General features: G+C 42.3%; 1 protein-coding gene across 6 annotated transcripts in view; it reads left to right on the top strand.

Moving 5' to 3' along the window:
• Positions 1-16,598, top strand: part of FRY (FRY microtubule binding protein) — a 1,191,674-nt gene that overhangs the window by 240,041 nt on the left and 935,035 nt on the right. The gene's annotated exons all lie outside the window — the stretch shown is intronic.

The following is a 16,598-nucleotide window of genomic DNA, read 5'->3' as shown; positions in this document are numbered from 1 at the left end:
CCTGTCAATGCGACACTGCCCGGTAGGTTTCATGAAAATTAATGAGAGAAAAAACGAGTGTAAAGTCAGAACGAAAGCTTGAAGGAAAATGCGATGGGGATGCTGAAATAAGAGGAAAGTGCACTATGAGAGAAAGAAGGGTGTTCGTAACCTGAAGTAGGAAAGAGGGTGCGAGTGACCCAAAGATGAAAAAGTGCGAGCAGGAAAGGGGCAAGAAGGTAGACGAGTGCACAACCAGAGGGTGCCAGGGCCCTGATAAATGCAAGAGCAGTGTGCAAGAGGTGCATGGCAAGACAGAAAGAGGGTGCAAGTGAGTACAGTGGAAAATAAGGCATGCAGGAGGCACAATGAAGTGGAAAAGAACAGAGTGGAAGAGGCACAGAACAGAAAAGGTGCCAGAAGAAAGGTACAAAGAGCAAGGACAGGGGTTGCAGGTCAGGCTGGTCGCGCTTGGGAGGAGCAAAGAGCCCACTGTTCTCGAAAGTCTCAGATATTACCCCATGTAAGAACTGTACAGTGAAAGGTACATCCTGACTAGGCAAACTTTGTTTAAATACAGAAGGGGCCTAAGCTTGGGGAAGGGAACCCTGAGAGGCCGGACCAGAAGTGTGTATTTTTGTTGTTTGGAACTGGAAGAATCCGAGCTTTGGGAAGGGAACCCCAATAGGCCAGAGGATATTGTCAACTTTGTTGATTTGCTGCAAGAGCCCTTTATGGAACGTTCTAAGGGCTCCCCTTTTGAATGGACTTATTTAAAGTGAAAGATAATTGTAGTACACGTGATGTCAATATTCAAATGTGAAATCAGACCTTGGTTTAAAAAACCTGCTTTTTTTTGGTTCCCCAATGGTTGTTTAAAGTCAGCCAAAGGAAGTAGGAGGTTATGTATCAAATGGCATTTCCTAAATATTCATGATAGGTGGTTCAACTTAAGATATTGAAAATCATTAATATTTTGAGAATAATTAAAGTAAAAAGCGTACTTGTGTGCTGTCTCATGTTTTAAGGCTATGTATCAAGTCCAAAGCACGCTTGTGATTTGTTGAAAGGCTTAATATTCTTTAATATCATGAAGTTTTCCCTGCAAAGTGTATAATAAACTGTTAGTACTATTAGAGAAGGAATTTCTCTCTGTAGATTTAAATTAAATAATTTCTACACTATTTCTAACTTTGTAATCCTGTGACATTGTCTTACTGTGGTTTGTTAATCAGGTTTGTTTGGTGGGTCAAACCCCATACACACATGCATCAATTGAGTTTGTATTTAGGTGGGCAACTTTGTAGTAGACATCAATAAAGGAATATTAAAAGATTCTAGCTGTGGCCTTTCGTGCATGCATGAGTGCCGTATTAAATGATGATTTAAATGTGCAAGCATTTAACAGACACTAACAATTGACTAATATTAAGATGGCAGCTTTCACCGTCTGAAACTACTGCTGACTGAAAATATATAATAATCATCTCCATTAGTGATAAGATAGCTCTCTAACATAGACATTTGCACAATGCCTTTAATATACATTGAGGTTTTTTAAGATCAAAGTGAATCCTGCTCTCCTCTATGGGGCAGTTTTCTATTGAACTGAATGATTTAGAAATGGTGCAAAATAAGCTTTTACGCTTCATTTGAAGGGTTCCAAAAGATACTACAACTTGTAGTTTAAATTTAGAAACGGTGATAGATTAGATTTGCTAGTCAAGTAAAGATTTAGACTCTTGTCTATGCTTATAACAATCTTATGAGAGAAGCAGTAAAACAAAATAATGTTAAGGGTGTTTACAATGGTTTAAGTGATTGAGTACGTCTGTGGTTTTGAGGGGTTTACCCAGTATACCCCTAGGAGTTTAATGCTCCTTAACAAGGACTTGAATATGAGGCAGCAGTTCAAGAGCGGCAGATGGAAGATTGGAATAAGGCCTCAAAAATGTGTTCACCATCTTTGTATACTCAGATAAAAAGTAACCTGTAATGCAAATATGATGTCACCTTTGCTTAGAAAAACATTTAAACCTCTTCATCTTAATACATTCAGTTTAGGAGCAAACGTTGGAAGCTGGGGAAATTAATGTGAATGGTCACTGCAGTTGTAGCATTGGAAGATTAGTAGATATCACACACTTTCTATTAAGCTGCACAAAATATATCCATCGAATGGAGATTATGGTTGAGATCAATTCTGCTAAAACATAACAATATTGGCTCTGGAGTTTCTTTTGAAGGCAGAGTACAATGGTGTAAATTATGGCCTAGGTAATCAGAGAAGCTCTGAACGTATGTTTATTTGTAGGCTTAATTAATGAAATGGATGCCGCTTGTTGTTTAGGGTTCCTTTTGATCATCGTGTTTTTGTTAAGATGTGTTAAGTCGGTTTTTGATCTGTGTGCTTAAGATTTGTGTTAAGAGGTTGTATTTTAGTGGAAGAATTGTAAATAAATTCCTACTACTACATAGACATTTTTATGTCAACAATTCTATTTAATCACCCATAATTGGGTAACCAGATGGGTAATCAAATTAGTATAGTGAATCAAACATTTGTATGAATGTTATGTCAAGTTCATTGTCCTCAAATATAATGAATGTTAACTTTGCACTAGAATATTCATCTACCAAAATAAAGTAGTTGCTACATTGTTGAGAATTGTGTAATCTCGGCATTATGGTATATTTCATTTTGGGTTGACTATCTTTCTTGCACTGGCCTGGTTCTGTGACCCACATGTTTGGCAATCTAAATAGAGGATAATTGACAGGTTTGTCATGAAAACATGACAATTCTATTGTTAATAATGTTATATTTGTTGGATTAACAGTACTCCATTGCAATATTGCCTCACATGTATGTTTCACATTCTTGCTGCATATTCATCTGAGGTGTTATGTGAGACTGCCAACCCTATCATCTGCACCTTTTTAATTGGCTTATAACCTTGAGGTTTAATTTATCTTAACCTCCTGTTTAAAGAACCAATGCAATTCTAATTGGTAGGTGGGCTTCTGTCTAAAAATACATTCAGTTCATGGTTTTGTTGAAACCCCAAATGTTTGTAGCTGGACACCCTTTCTTGCCTCACTGTGTGTAAGCATGTTTGCTTGTTACCCCCCCAACACCCTCAACCCTCTTTCCATAGCTGAACTGTTTGCTATTCCAAAGAACCTTATTTCATACACAAGTGTGCCCAATTGTGCCTTTGTGTTCTCGTTTCCAATTTACAACCAATTAATGTCTCAGTCCTTGGATCCTGATTGCTCTCAGGTGTGCGTAAATTCTAACAGACTGTGCTGATCATGAAAAGAGGAGTGAAAACCTGCAGGAGAGTGCACTAGTTATTCTAACACGATAAAGACAAAGGGGGTCATTAAGAGTTTGGAGGTAGCCATGTTGCTATTTGCGGCATGGCTGCCTCCAAACTCTGGTCCGGGTTCCTTGAATGAGGAATTACTGGGCCATTCCAACCTTGGAGGACCCGGTAATTCCTCATTCAATGTACCCAACAACAGCCCCATTAATAACAGGCCGTTGTTAGCTCCCTGGTCCTTTAGCGGCTCCCGCTAAGGGCGGCTGATTTTATCAGCCGGCCTTATCGGAACCCGCTAGGGGACTTCGTAATGCGGCGGTAAGGGGTTAACGGCACCGGCATCCTTACTGGTGCCATTAACCCCTTACTGCTGACCTTGGAATGAGGCCCAAGGAGTCCAGTTATTTTGTGTACCAGTTGGGTTGTTGGTTAAGGGAAACACAAAGAACTGACATTGTTGAATAGACAACGAATGGAAGAGACATCCAGGGGAAGGGAACCATACTTTGGAGCCAGGAACCTTTGTGTTGGAGTTACGCATTTTCCTTTTAGAACATTTATTATCCGCTCCAGGCCAAAGAGATTACCCTTTTCACCTTAGAGTTTAGTTTCTTAGAATGTGATGGCCAGAATAGTACTTTGGGCATAGGACGGTTTTGCTTTGGACATTCTGACATTGACAGACCCTTCGTTTTGGTTTTAGGTCAGGGAAACGCATCTTAAAGTAGGCACAAAGAGGTATTTCCACAGCCCTTTTATTTTAATAAGTATTTGACCAAAATGATGACTCCCTTGTGTCTGAGTCTCATTCCTGGTTCCTCGCACAGACTTATCTGCAGGTGGGTACCATGCTGCTCAAATGTTTCAAAAGGCGATTTCAAATGGGAACTGTCATGTGGCTGTTCCAGACTCGTAAACCAATCATTAAAGCGAGGCTAGACTTGGGAGGAGAGAGAAGGGCAAATGTCCAATCCTTGTTCTGAGAACTCTTGCAGGGCACTTCCCAATAATGAAATCTTGATGGTATCATCACTGGTATATAAAGTGGATACACTATGAGAAAGGGATAGCGGCTGCTGAAAATTATCATCATTAACACCAGTGGGGATTGCTGAGATTGCATTTGGGTGGAGCTGTCTATTGCTTGGGAGGACTAAAAAGACTAACTGGGCCATATGGTGAAGAGCTGGGGACCATCCTTGAGAGTGGAGTGAGCAGACCCCTGTCATGTCAACGGAAAATTTCCTGAAATGCAGCTGGCTTTCCTTAACATTAAACAAAGCCTTTCAATGAGAGTAGAACTGAGCCAATTGAGACCAAAGGTAGGGGAGTCTGCTTGCCTTAAATCTGTCCATTTATGGAGGGTGGGGAGAGGGGAACAACTGTGTAGACCCTTAGCCTATTTAACTACAAATATGAATGTAATTAAGTCCCCTTGACAGAACACCACAGGGTGATTTTTGTTAAAATTTGAAATTAACTAAGTTCATTCCCAATGTGTGCTGAAAACTATAGACTGTAATTTATTTGGGTAATCCTATTGGTCCAGCTTCCCCACACATGCATTTAAGTGGAGGGGGGTCTTGAATCCAAAAATCCCAAATTATCCCCATCAGTTTGTTTCTATTCAGCTTCCCTAACACAGGCCTGTGGGGCTCACTTTATAAGCACACATTCCACCCTCCTCATGGTGTTAGCATCCAGAAGTGGCATGGGCAGGTCAGCCATCCATTAACCACATGTCAGCCTATGAAGATCCAGAATGAAAGGAGAAGCCGCCCTTCGACCGTGGCTCCACAGCTGCCTGTGAATATCTGCTGCTTCTGCTGCTGCTTGTGTCGCTGTGCCTTCCTGGATGCGCCACTAGTTCCTGGAGAGACTGCTCTGGATTCCGTGGACTTTAGGTAGCTCAACATCTTCCGGGGAAGTACTGCTCTTTAAAGACATGCTCACATGGAGGACTCTACTCACTCGTAATTCCTCTGCTCCCTCTGCTTGAGAGCCTTGCTTGCTGCAGTGCTACTACCCACCAATGATACATCGACTCCCCCTGATGAAATAACCTGTTGACAGTAGGCGCTCACCCCATCCGTGATTCCTCCACTGTCAGACACTATTCCTTGGGCAAGACTCTGATCTCCCACCGCAGCCAGTAATTCAGGACTGCTCCTCTCCCTCTTACGTTTGGGAATTGAACTTTTGCTTTACAGCAATATTTGCTTTGCTGAAAGACTTGCTCAGTGTTCCAGTCTTGGTTCTGTATTGAAGAAATATTTGTATATTTTATTTTTAAAACTTTACTTTTTCTACTCGTGCTGGCATAATAAACTAATCGAAAATCCTCAATTAAACAATCCGACCCCACAATTCTGGGCATGGAACGGACACTGAGGTAGTCAAAATTGAAATGTATTTAAAAAATAAAGTAACTTCAATCAAGTTGATCTACAGCCTAATAATATGCAGCTTAACACAATATATCTATAACAAATCTGAAATCAAATAACCAATCAAACAAATTTCCCTGACTATATGAATCTCACTATTGTAAGTCCACAAATGCATTTGTTTTCCATTCTGAGATATTATACTAAATCTTCTTAATCCTATACATTGATCTCAAAATCACAATTGTACTTCAGTAATAACATTGCCACTTCTCGGCCAGTGTATATATATTTACATCTTAACATTCCAAACCACGTTTCAGAATACTAGTCCTATCGCAAACTCATGAAGACCTTTTGTGTGATCTTCATGTGCATTCCTGGGCTGGGTTCAGGCCTTTGTGTTGAGCCTGAGAGGTGATATTTGGAGGTTTTAATTTACCGACTTGGACCGTTTCTAGCTCCCCTTCCAACATGTATGGCAAAGCAGAAATGTCACTTTAGGTTTCAGTTCATCCTGGATACAGTGATGTTTGTTATAATGCTGCAATAGGCCTTCTATTTTTTATTTGTACAATTTCGTTGTTTACTCATAATGCATAGTAAAGACAGTCCTTAAATGCAAATCGCATGTATACTGCAGATACACTTTGTTTCTATACAGGTCATCCTCACAATTATGAGGACTTGACAAGTCCTTTTAAACTGCAAAGTTGCAAGACTGGGTGTCCTGAAGAGTGAGGCTGGGTTCTCATGTGGATAACCCACTCCAGGTTGCTCAGGCCGTAAAACATGGATTCTGGTCAATTCAATACATGATATGGTCTGCTGTATTCCTCGGGGAAATAAATGCACTCTCGCAGATTAAACCTAGTTTGTGTTTGGTTCTCATCCTTGTCCTTTTGATTTGCCACCCCAGTGGCTGAAAGAAAATATGCTATCTACATTTATGTATTCAAATGTGAATCAGTGTTCAGAATCGATTGTAGTCCCAAAGTTACTTCCTCAAGATTTACAGTTGCATGCAGTTTTCTTTGCACTTGTCAATGGTATCCTATTTGTACATGGCAGTGAGCGAAATGTGTAGAATCGATTATGCATCCTTTTTATCGTGACAAGTAAAAGGCAGAAATCTTCAGTCTATGAATGGCACCTTTCTTTCTGTGCCAGGAAAGCTTTGCACTTTGTACTTTATTGTTGGCCTCCTTTTTGCTGTGAAAGATTTGGTGATCTTATTTACATCATTCTGGAGTTGCCTTTGTTTTGACCTCTAATAAGGCAAGCTAAGCACATTGGTGGTGATTATTTATTTATTTGTGCTTGCGCGAAATCTGGCAGTACCACATGTCCTCAGTGTAGTCCAGTGGGACTCGAAAAGTGGAAATAACTAGTGACTCCCGAGGGGTGAAGTCCTGTGTTGGCCCTACTAGGGTTTGGGCCTCTGTCCTTAAGGCTTAGCACAGATGTCTGGAACGAGCGCCTAACTTGCTGATCTATCTTCCCAGTATATTGGCTACAGTACCCTCCGAATTGAAAAAAACTCTGCTCTGCTTAAATGGTGTGCAGATGACTGTTGTGACGATTTAAACGCATTCACTTAGCATTGCGGTTTGTTTCATGGTGATATAGAGCATTTGATATGTTGATGCTCCCCTTTCCATCGGAGATGTTTGTGGTATAATGTGGCATACTTTTTTTGAGTGGTTTAGTACAGTGCCTGCATGAGAATGCTGTAAAATAGAAGGGGCACCTGTTTTAACGTCCCTAGTTCTACAGGTCAATCAATCAGAAAATACAATAGAGCTCGAACTAGTGGACAAAGACAAGGATGACGGAGTGCACAAGTGATTTTTGACTTGGTTTCAATTCCCAAGATTTTTCATTTTATTCAAGACAAAATACTATGTCCAAAAACATATTAAACAATTCCTACAATACTATGGCCCATTCGCTTTTCTATTCATTCACATTCATACTGTTCTCATCAGTCTCTCATTCCACAATTCATTCTTTGAAAAAATGGTCTGTATATAAAAAACAGTTAAACATCTGTTATCTCCATGTGATTACAATCCATTGTAAAACATCCCCACCAATTTTGAGGTATCACAAAAGTCTGTATTCTATTATTTCCACAGCTTCACGTCGACATGTGTTTCAGTTGCTCTCTGCGAGCATCGACATTAATACTTTTTCTGTACGGCAACCTTCTTCAGGACAAAACAACCCATTTTTCAGGCACATATATTGACATGGGCCACACCATCTCCTATCCAATGGAATCGGTAGGGGCAGGATATAATATTCAATTTCAGCACATCTTAGTTGGAATCTGGAGGATGATTGTCCTCTGATTCAAAAGTGAAAACAGCCACAGGTTACGATATTGATTCGTTTTTAAGCATATTATACGGTGGAAAAAATGACTTCTAGTTCCGAGGCTTCCCTTCTTTCAACACCTTGCTTTTAGTTCATCTAGTAGTTGGGTTTTAGCTGGTACGTGAATCTTATTCACACCGTTTGTGGATTTTCCTTTCCGCGTACACCGCAGCGTTCGCAGTGTAGCCGGCGAGGTCGCGAGATACCATTAACATGACTCCTCGTGTTAGTGCTAGTAGATCTTTCTACTAGCACTAACACAGATTCCAACTAAGATGTGCTGAAATTGAATATTATATCCTGCCCCTCCCGATTCCATTGGATAGGAGATGGTGTGGCCCATGTCAATATATGTGCCTGAAAAATGGGTTGTTTTGTCCTGAAGAAGGTTGCCATACAGAGAGAGTATTAATGTTGATGCTCGCAGAGAGCAACTGAAACACGTGTCGACGTGAAGAATGAATGAATTGTGGAATGAGAGACTGATGAGAACAGTATGAATGTGAATGAATAGAAAAGCGAATGAGCCATAGTATTGTAGGAATTCTTTAATATGTTTTTAGACATAGTATTTTGTCTTGATTAAAATGAAAAATCTTGGGAATTGAAACCAAGTCAAAAATCACTTGTGCACTCAGTCATCCTTGTCTTTGTCCACTAGTTCGTGTTCTATTGTATTTTCTGCGTGAGAATGCTGCCATTGTGCAATTCCTATATGCTGTTTGAAGGGCTGGCCGTGCTCCCCAGTGCAGGCTGCTAGCCTGCAAAGCGTCAGATGGGAATTGCATCCGGGAGATTGAAATGAATTTTCAAGCGTTCGCTATTTATATAGAAATAACCTTCAGCTTCACAAGAGGAAAGGTTAGTAAAACTGTTAAGCCGTTTTATAGTAATCATTTAAAGATGTCAGGATTTACCACAACACATTTCTTAAGCTCAGGTCGCCGGTTAAGTAGGAAAAGTTGAGTAATGCCTTTAAATGCAGGAAAATGTGTGTTTAGCTCAGCTCAAAACAGCGGCTATTCTTAGACTCATCACAAGAAAGAGGAAATGTCCCAAAAAAATGTCATGTCCTAAATATGCCGGGTTCCTCAATTAATTATTTACATAAGTTAAACATTCCGTCCATTGGCGCAGCTGCCTGTGTGTTTGTGTTGAACGACCAGGCTGACAGGAAAGCGCCACCGAAGAAGCGCAGGTAAGGCACCAATTTAGTCACTTGTGGGGCAGAAAACCGCAGCCTCCTGGACTGCATTTATCCTCCTTAATTGTAGACTTGTTCACCCCCCTGCCCCCAGGAGCAGTGGGAGGGAGTGGTCTGAAATTACCATAGAGACCAGTAACAGTCGGACGCTAGTAGTAGCTCTTCGCTGTCTAGCCTTAATAGGAATGCGCTGCAGGTCGTTTTGCGTACTGATTTTTTGTTTATTTTTTATTTTAAGGTTTCTGATACATTTTTTCTTAAATATGTGTATTTACTGTGCTTCCACCTCAAGCAGGTTACTTTGGTAAAGGGGACATTCTGAAGTAAACAAGACTTGACCAGTCAGCGTCGGTCTGTCATTATGGCACGTGTTAAATACCTTTTGGTGAAAACACGACGGAAATTTATTTTTTTTAATACAGAGGAGAGAGACCCACCTGCGCCACACTTATCCTTCCCTCCCCCACCATCTTAACTCCTCCCCCGTATTGCCGTATTGTAGTCCTGTATAGGGCATAGCTACCAAGTGGTCCCAAGTTCAGAGGTGGCTGAAGATGCCTGCAGCTGGGGAAACAGTCTAGGGCACCTGTGGAGTACTTGTAATTTGTGAAGTGCTTATATTGTAATTGAGACCTAAAGGAATGCAGAAAGGTTGTGTAAAGTTCTAGGTTATCACAGGACAAGCGCTCAGGGGGAGCTGAAACATGAAATGCCCACTGAAGAGGGGTGTGTTAGCAAGATGCGATTGTAGTAGAAACTGGAGTAAAAAGACGAGGTGATAAGATGTTGTTGGATACTGTAAAGCCTGAAGGTGAAACCTGAGGGTTGTCGGAATAGTAGCCTGTAACATTCGACCTGCAAAGAGCACATGTAATGCTCTGAAGTGAAGACATATTTTGCCTTCCCACAAGTTGGGGGCAACTATTCGTCCCCCTTAGAGTCCCAGAGTCGGGGCCCATTTCAACTGAAAAAGTTGTAAGGCCCCGATGCCATACCTGAACATTCATGCAGGGCAACTCCAGCCAAGCCTTGATTGTCCCTTCTCATGCTGGGACATGTATCATTTTTCCCATTACAACATTGGCCTACAAGAGCCCCCATGCAAAGTGAAAATCCATGTCTGGTTCAAGGTGTTGCACATGACATGGGCCACTTGGCAGCTCTGTTGGGTGGTAAAAGGGCCACTGGTGGCATTTTCACCCAAGGAAATTAAAATGCGGAATGGTACGATATGGCATTCCTAACGCGCCTGTACACAAGTGTTTCTAGGCACGGCACGACAAGACAAGACACAAAGGGGGAAACAAAGGGAGGACAAAATAACCATCTTACTAGGTTGTGTGTCATTTATATCGTGCAAGTGCAGGGAAGTGGGAAGGGGGGGAAGTGCCAGGGGAGAGTGGAAGTGCAGTTAATGCACAAGTGCAGCCAGCAGGTGGCTCATAAGTGCAGAGAGAAGGGACTGTAGGGTTGCAGATATAGACCCTTAAGTGCTGGGGAGCACAGAGGCAGTGCAAGGGCACCTGGACATGCAGGAGCCTGGGACTGAGTTCAGAGGGTGACCAGTGCATCAGATATTGGCCTAATCTGAAATAATCGATTTCTGCATGCATGCCTATTGTACCGATCTGCTTTTAGGTAGGGTACAATGGCAGGAGCTGGTCCTGTGCAGCTGCCGTGCCTATAATTCAGACAGTTTTTGATGTTTCACTGTTTAAACTATAATACTTCTGCCTTTCTGATTACAGGAGGAAATCAGCGGTGGTCAGGGGCGAGAGCAAAGAAAAAAATACACTGGGGTTGTTTGAGGAGGTTTTAGACATGGGGTTAATTGTAGGGCTAAGGAGTGCCGTATGGTGTACGTGACGATCGGCCAAAGTAAAGACAATGGGCCTCATTACGACTAAGGCAGTGCAGTAAAAAATGGCAGTAAAGTGGAAGTAATTCTGTTACCACCACATTACTTCTCCTCCATAATGTGGGCTTGTAAATAAAGTGGAAGATGTACCTCCAACCTTCTGCCAGAGGTACACCCTCCACTTTACCCCCAAAACTCAGTGCTTCTTACCATGCAGAATTAACGCTTGAATTGGATGCGATTAAATCCACATGGAGTTCTGTTTCATACCACCATTTTCAATAATGTGGTAATGCTATGAAACTGAGTGGTGGTAACAATAAATGAGTTTGGCGATAATTCTACAGATTTACTGCCAGATTACAGCCAAACCTGTAAGGAGGACCAATGGGTTCTTGGATAGTTTTTGATGCCTGCCAGGGCCCTGGAAGCAGGGTCTGTCTTGCCGAAGGCTAAGGCCTGCGAGATGCATGGTGGCATTCTGAGGAGTTTACACAGGTCTGTGTACCCGCTCATTTACCCGTTGCTCATTGAGGCCATACAAATGGGGAAGAGCGCTATATAAATAACCGAATACAATGCATTGCAGAACCTTTTGCAATAATAGAAAAGATAACCAATAGTGGCAAATGACACAAGGTGCACCGTCACCTGCCAGCCTTCTCCTGAGTTGGGGTCATTTGAAAACGCAGCACTAGACCACAATGCTTTTGGTATGACCATGATCGTGCCACAATTAAGGGTAAACCCTAGATTTATTATCTTAGAGAGCGGAAGGAGAGTGTGGCCACGGGAGGAGGGGAGTAGGAGGGAGGGGACTGAGGGGGACATGGCCGCAAGAGGCGTGATTTCAGCCTTATTAACGCGCACAGGGACACATCCATGCATTTGTTGAATATTAATGTACACTGTATGTGAACCTTGGAGAACAGAAACAGAGTTGTACAAATCTTTTAAGCAAACACGTTTTCTCAAATTTGCCTCTATCGGGGGAGACCTTGTACAAAGAATCCCTCCAACTCTGTCCCATTGTCAGATTCCAGACGCGGTTATGTTACAATGTATCAACATTAGATTACCCTTCAGCAAATACCATAGCTGCCAACTGACCCGTGTCTCGGGGGCTTGGCCCGCAATAAAACTCCCAACCCCGAAGGCCGCAAAGATGTCAGAAAATCCGTGAGCATCACGGTGTGAGAAGCAAAGGCATCGCCTTCCTAAAGGAAGGCTTCTTTCCAATGCAAAAGGAGCCCTTTCATCTGCTTCTCTAGTACTGCAGCGCTTTGACCACCTGTGATAACCACACCTCTGCAGACTTTGCCCTCCTGGAGGCCTCTTAACCTTTGTGCACTTTTAAAAAGGCAGTAAATTCACTAATTTGGAATTGGCGTGTGGCAGATAGGAGATGATGGGGCGGGGGGGAGGGGCTTTTGCATGTCAACACCCACTGCATGTTCCTTTAAGACATTTAGGGCCTCATTCATGGAAGTGTTTTATAATGGTGCAATCCCATAGGAAAACGTTATGTGAATCGCGCTCAATATTGGACTCACAAATTGACCGCTTGTTACATTTGTAACTGTCTTAATTTATTTGCTTGTGATGGGCAAAAAGTGTTTTCTTTCCATGTTGTTTGGAACTTCCACATTTCCTTTTACATTGTGCATAATTACAATCTGGGGGCTGGATCCCCTTAATGCTAAAAACTAAGTTGCCCAATCAACAGGAGAATTATAAGTTTTAGATTATTTAGCATACTGTTCCTTGCACGCTTCCACTCTGATTGGGAAATATAACGCTATAATCATTCTTTTTTGGTTAATGTATTTCTATAAGGCTTTATATATTTGTTAGATTGGTTTATTAAATATATTAACAAGAGGAGCGAAGTGGTCAGTCAGGGACCTAAACTGCAGGCTTGGATCAAATGCCAGCTTCTCCACCTAAAGTGTGTGATGTTGGACAAATAATGTTCTCTTACTGAACCCGATCTGCCACAGTGTTGGTTTATACAAGCGATGTAAGTGTCATGGAGTTAATAGTCAACTAAGGTCATCTCTAATGGGGCAAACCCACTCACCTTCACTATTAAAAACCATTACAAAAAGGTAACTCAAAGTGGACTGTGCTTGTACCTGATTCTGATGCAATTTGCTCTGTGTTCATAGCACATTGTATCCTTTCAGGGAGGTAGGTGTGGTTATGCAAATATGCACACGTTTGAGGACGGGGCATGGGAATGTGGGCACGCACATGACCCTCGAGCTTGCTCTTAAAAAGTTGGCATCTGTGACGTACATTCTTTAACTCCAAATGCACTTTATGTAGAGACATCTGATACTGATAAATTGTAGAGACAGGACCGGAGCCGGGATCTGAACAGAAAACAAATTGCAGAACTGGTTTTGAGGTGAATTGTGTTTGCACATGTCTACATAGGAGTGCTCCTCTAATTGAAGCCAAATGGATTTTCCCCAGTGCTCTTGGGCAGGTGACTAGTTTGTCATGGTCTCGTTGGAGACGGTTAGAGTTGACGACCATCGGCGTGGGGATTACTGAGACAGCTCAGATACATATGAGTATAGCATATGAGCAAATGTACCCCTTGGATTTGTGTCCTATTTCATACCCTTTGGCACTGTTGAGTTCCTGGAGCACTTCAGATTGATAGCAGAATGTTGCCACAGGCCAATTGAAATGTTGCTCTTATGAGTTTACTTACCCACTTGCTCTGCCGTCCTGACATCACAAGGTGTGCTTTAGGCGTTACATCTGTATGCATTTACACATGCTTTCCATGAACTTTGCACTTAAGGAGCGAGTGCTTTCTTAAGAGCACGAGCTCCACGTTTACTGAAACCAAATGACAGCAGTCGTGTATGGTTTTCTGATAAGCCGTAGTACCTACTTCATCTAAGTGTTTGCCAGTCGTTCACATTTCACAGTTAACTTTAGAAATGTTTGTTTTTTAAGGTCTATTCTAGCAAATGTTGTCATAGCGGAAGTGTTGCACCGTTCGGGTTCCAATTTTTCGAACCCCTGGTCATTGTTTTATAATTCTACTCATGTAATTCCCACTACCACAATGATATTTTTTTCACGTAGAACATGAACCTTTGTCAATGCGAGACTGAAGATTCCAAAATCCTTGGTTTTATTATGACGTTTTTGCAGGAATTTCCCTTGGTTATCGCAGTTAAACTCCCTTTCTCTTTTCCCCAACTTCCTTCTGTCCTCCTCCGCCTCCCTTTTCTTCCACGCTTTTCTCCCGATTCCCCCCGCCCCCACTCATGGTGTTCCTGGTCTCGCCCTCACCTTGACCCCTACTTTTGTCGCGCCTTCATCCTTTTCCTCCACTCCTTCTCTCAAACGCCTCCCTCTCAGACCTACCTAGACTTTCTCCATCCTTCACTCTTCTCTTTCCACCTTTTGCTTTTTAAAAATGTGTTTGTAAAGCGATGTAGCCGGCAGGCATCAGCGTGTTACAACAAAACAGCAACTTATCAACATAAAATAAAACCCAACAAAGAAGCAACAAGGAAAGCAAAGAAGCAAGACACCAATAAAGATCATTCTAAGCAGAAAGAAGTTAAGCCTCAGTCTAGTCAACTATAAGATTTGAATTCCAAAAACCTTTAGGCACCTACTGACAAATACTAAGAAAATATGGCAGGTTACTGGTCCCACATCAAACCAACACACTGCCCCCATTATCTTGGGCGCACAAGTCATCTATCTGAAGCCTGCGTAGGATCTTCAAGTCAGAGCATCTAACCGCTCCCGGGCCAGTTCTTTTGCATAGCCAAGTCAATGCTTTGTTCCGTAGGGCCTCTCCTGACTCTTCCCCACGCGGCTTCTAGATGTTAGTAATAGTGAAGTTCCTATGGTCCATGCCAAAATCTCTTGTGGTCTTGTCCATAATCGTCAGCATTAATGGTTTTCTTACTGGCAGACTTCTAGAAATAGCTGGAAATGGTTGAGCTTTCACAGATCTGTATGAACCTTCAAGACCTGGCTTACATTTAATGTTAGACAACAGCGATCGCTCACTTACTTCAAGAAATGGAGAAAATGACATAACAATAGGATGGGAGGCAACTTCAAGACCCAAACCGCCAGATGTTTTCACATCATCCTTTCAACTCTCACTTCTGCAGATGTTACTCCACTTCTGTCTCTGCTCTTAATCTGCTTTCCAGTCCCTCCTCCCCTCTCTGTAATCTTTCACTCTGTCTCTTTTCACTTCTGGTTTCTCTACTCTACTTTCCCTCCTTTTTCTCCTCCCCCTCTCTCTGCTCCTGCTGATCCACCCCATCTCTTCTACACTCTTTTCCTCCCTTCTCCCCTCTTTGCCATCCTGAAAATTCACTACTTTCCTTCTGCAAGCCCCCAGATTCAGTGAAAAGTGCTGACAGACTTTTAAAATAATGTAGATCAACCCCGATGCAATGGCCTGCAAACACTGACCAGATTCTATGTAGCCCAACAAGCTGAGCGCAGCAATTGGCTCTCAAAACTCAAATGGTTCTCTGCAGCTGCACCCGGTTGTTTCTCAGACTGGATGCACAGACTGATTCATCACTGTTTGCTATTTATTGCGTGTCCTTCTCCTAGTAGCTGCTATTTCCCTGCTACAGTCTTTTACACCCAGAAGCACTCTTCTCCCACTCACAAAGCCGCACAGATAAGTTGAAGACTCTTTTGACTTTGCTATGTATGAAACCATTGTTGTGTGCCGAGGAAGGACCAGGCGTTCTTCGGTTCCCTTTGCGGTCCTGCTCCCCTTGCTTGTATGTAATTTATGCTCGTGTGCATGTGCCCTACAAGTTCTGGTAACACATATTCAGGACCTTCTTGGTGATGCAAAACCACACTTTCTCCTTTTGAGCATCTCACTTTTAGAAAGTGCCACAGACAATTTGTGGGTGCTACGTACCCCGTTTTTGGTTGCCAAATCTACTACAGTTAAACACTAATGCACTAAAAGTGGTAGAAGTGAACATTCATGGCGACTTCAGGAAGAAGCCCTCCAAACGAGTTCTATCTGGCACGTACAAAACCCAAGTTATTCTATGTTTCGCATTGTCCTTTTAGCAATAAAAACAGGATTTCCTTTGAAAGTAAACAAGCAGTTTTAGAATTACATAACTAACTAACTCAAGGGGCACAGTGGCAGTTTTAATTTGTGTAAAAATGAAAAAAAGCGATCTGGTTTTAAATATGGTGGCCTCTGGAAAACCTACAATGATGCTGGTCAAAACCATTTCATGACCCGTTATTGGCAGGCTGGTTGCTGAAGTTGTTCAACGTTTGGAGCTCGTGAATTCGCCGGTTAGGACTGGGGTTCTCCCAAAACAAAACATTTGGCCCAGCCCACGAACAACTCCCTTTCTCAGAAGTCGTGGCGCCCCCCTATAATACAGGAAATCTCCCCGGGGGGGGACTTGGGCAATTAGTGATTCAAA

The sequence above is a fragment of the Ambystoma mexicanum genome, chromosome 7q (assembly GCF_040938575.1).
Source record: "Ambystoma mexicanum isolate Mex_15411 chromosome 7q, UKY_AmexF1_1, whole genome shotgun sequence".
NCBI lineage: Eukaryota > Metazoa > Chordata > Amphibia > Caudata > Ambystomatidae > Ambystoma > Ambystoma mexicanum.
Note: the sequence above shows the minus strand (reverse complement) of the source record. Positions and strands in the feature narration are given on the sequence as shown.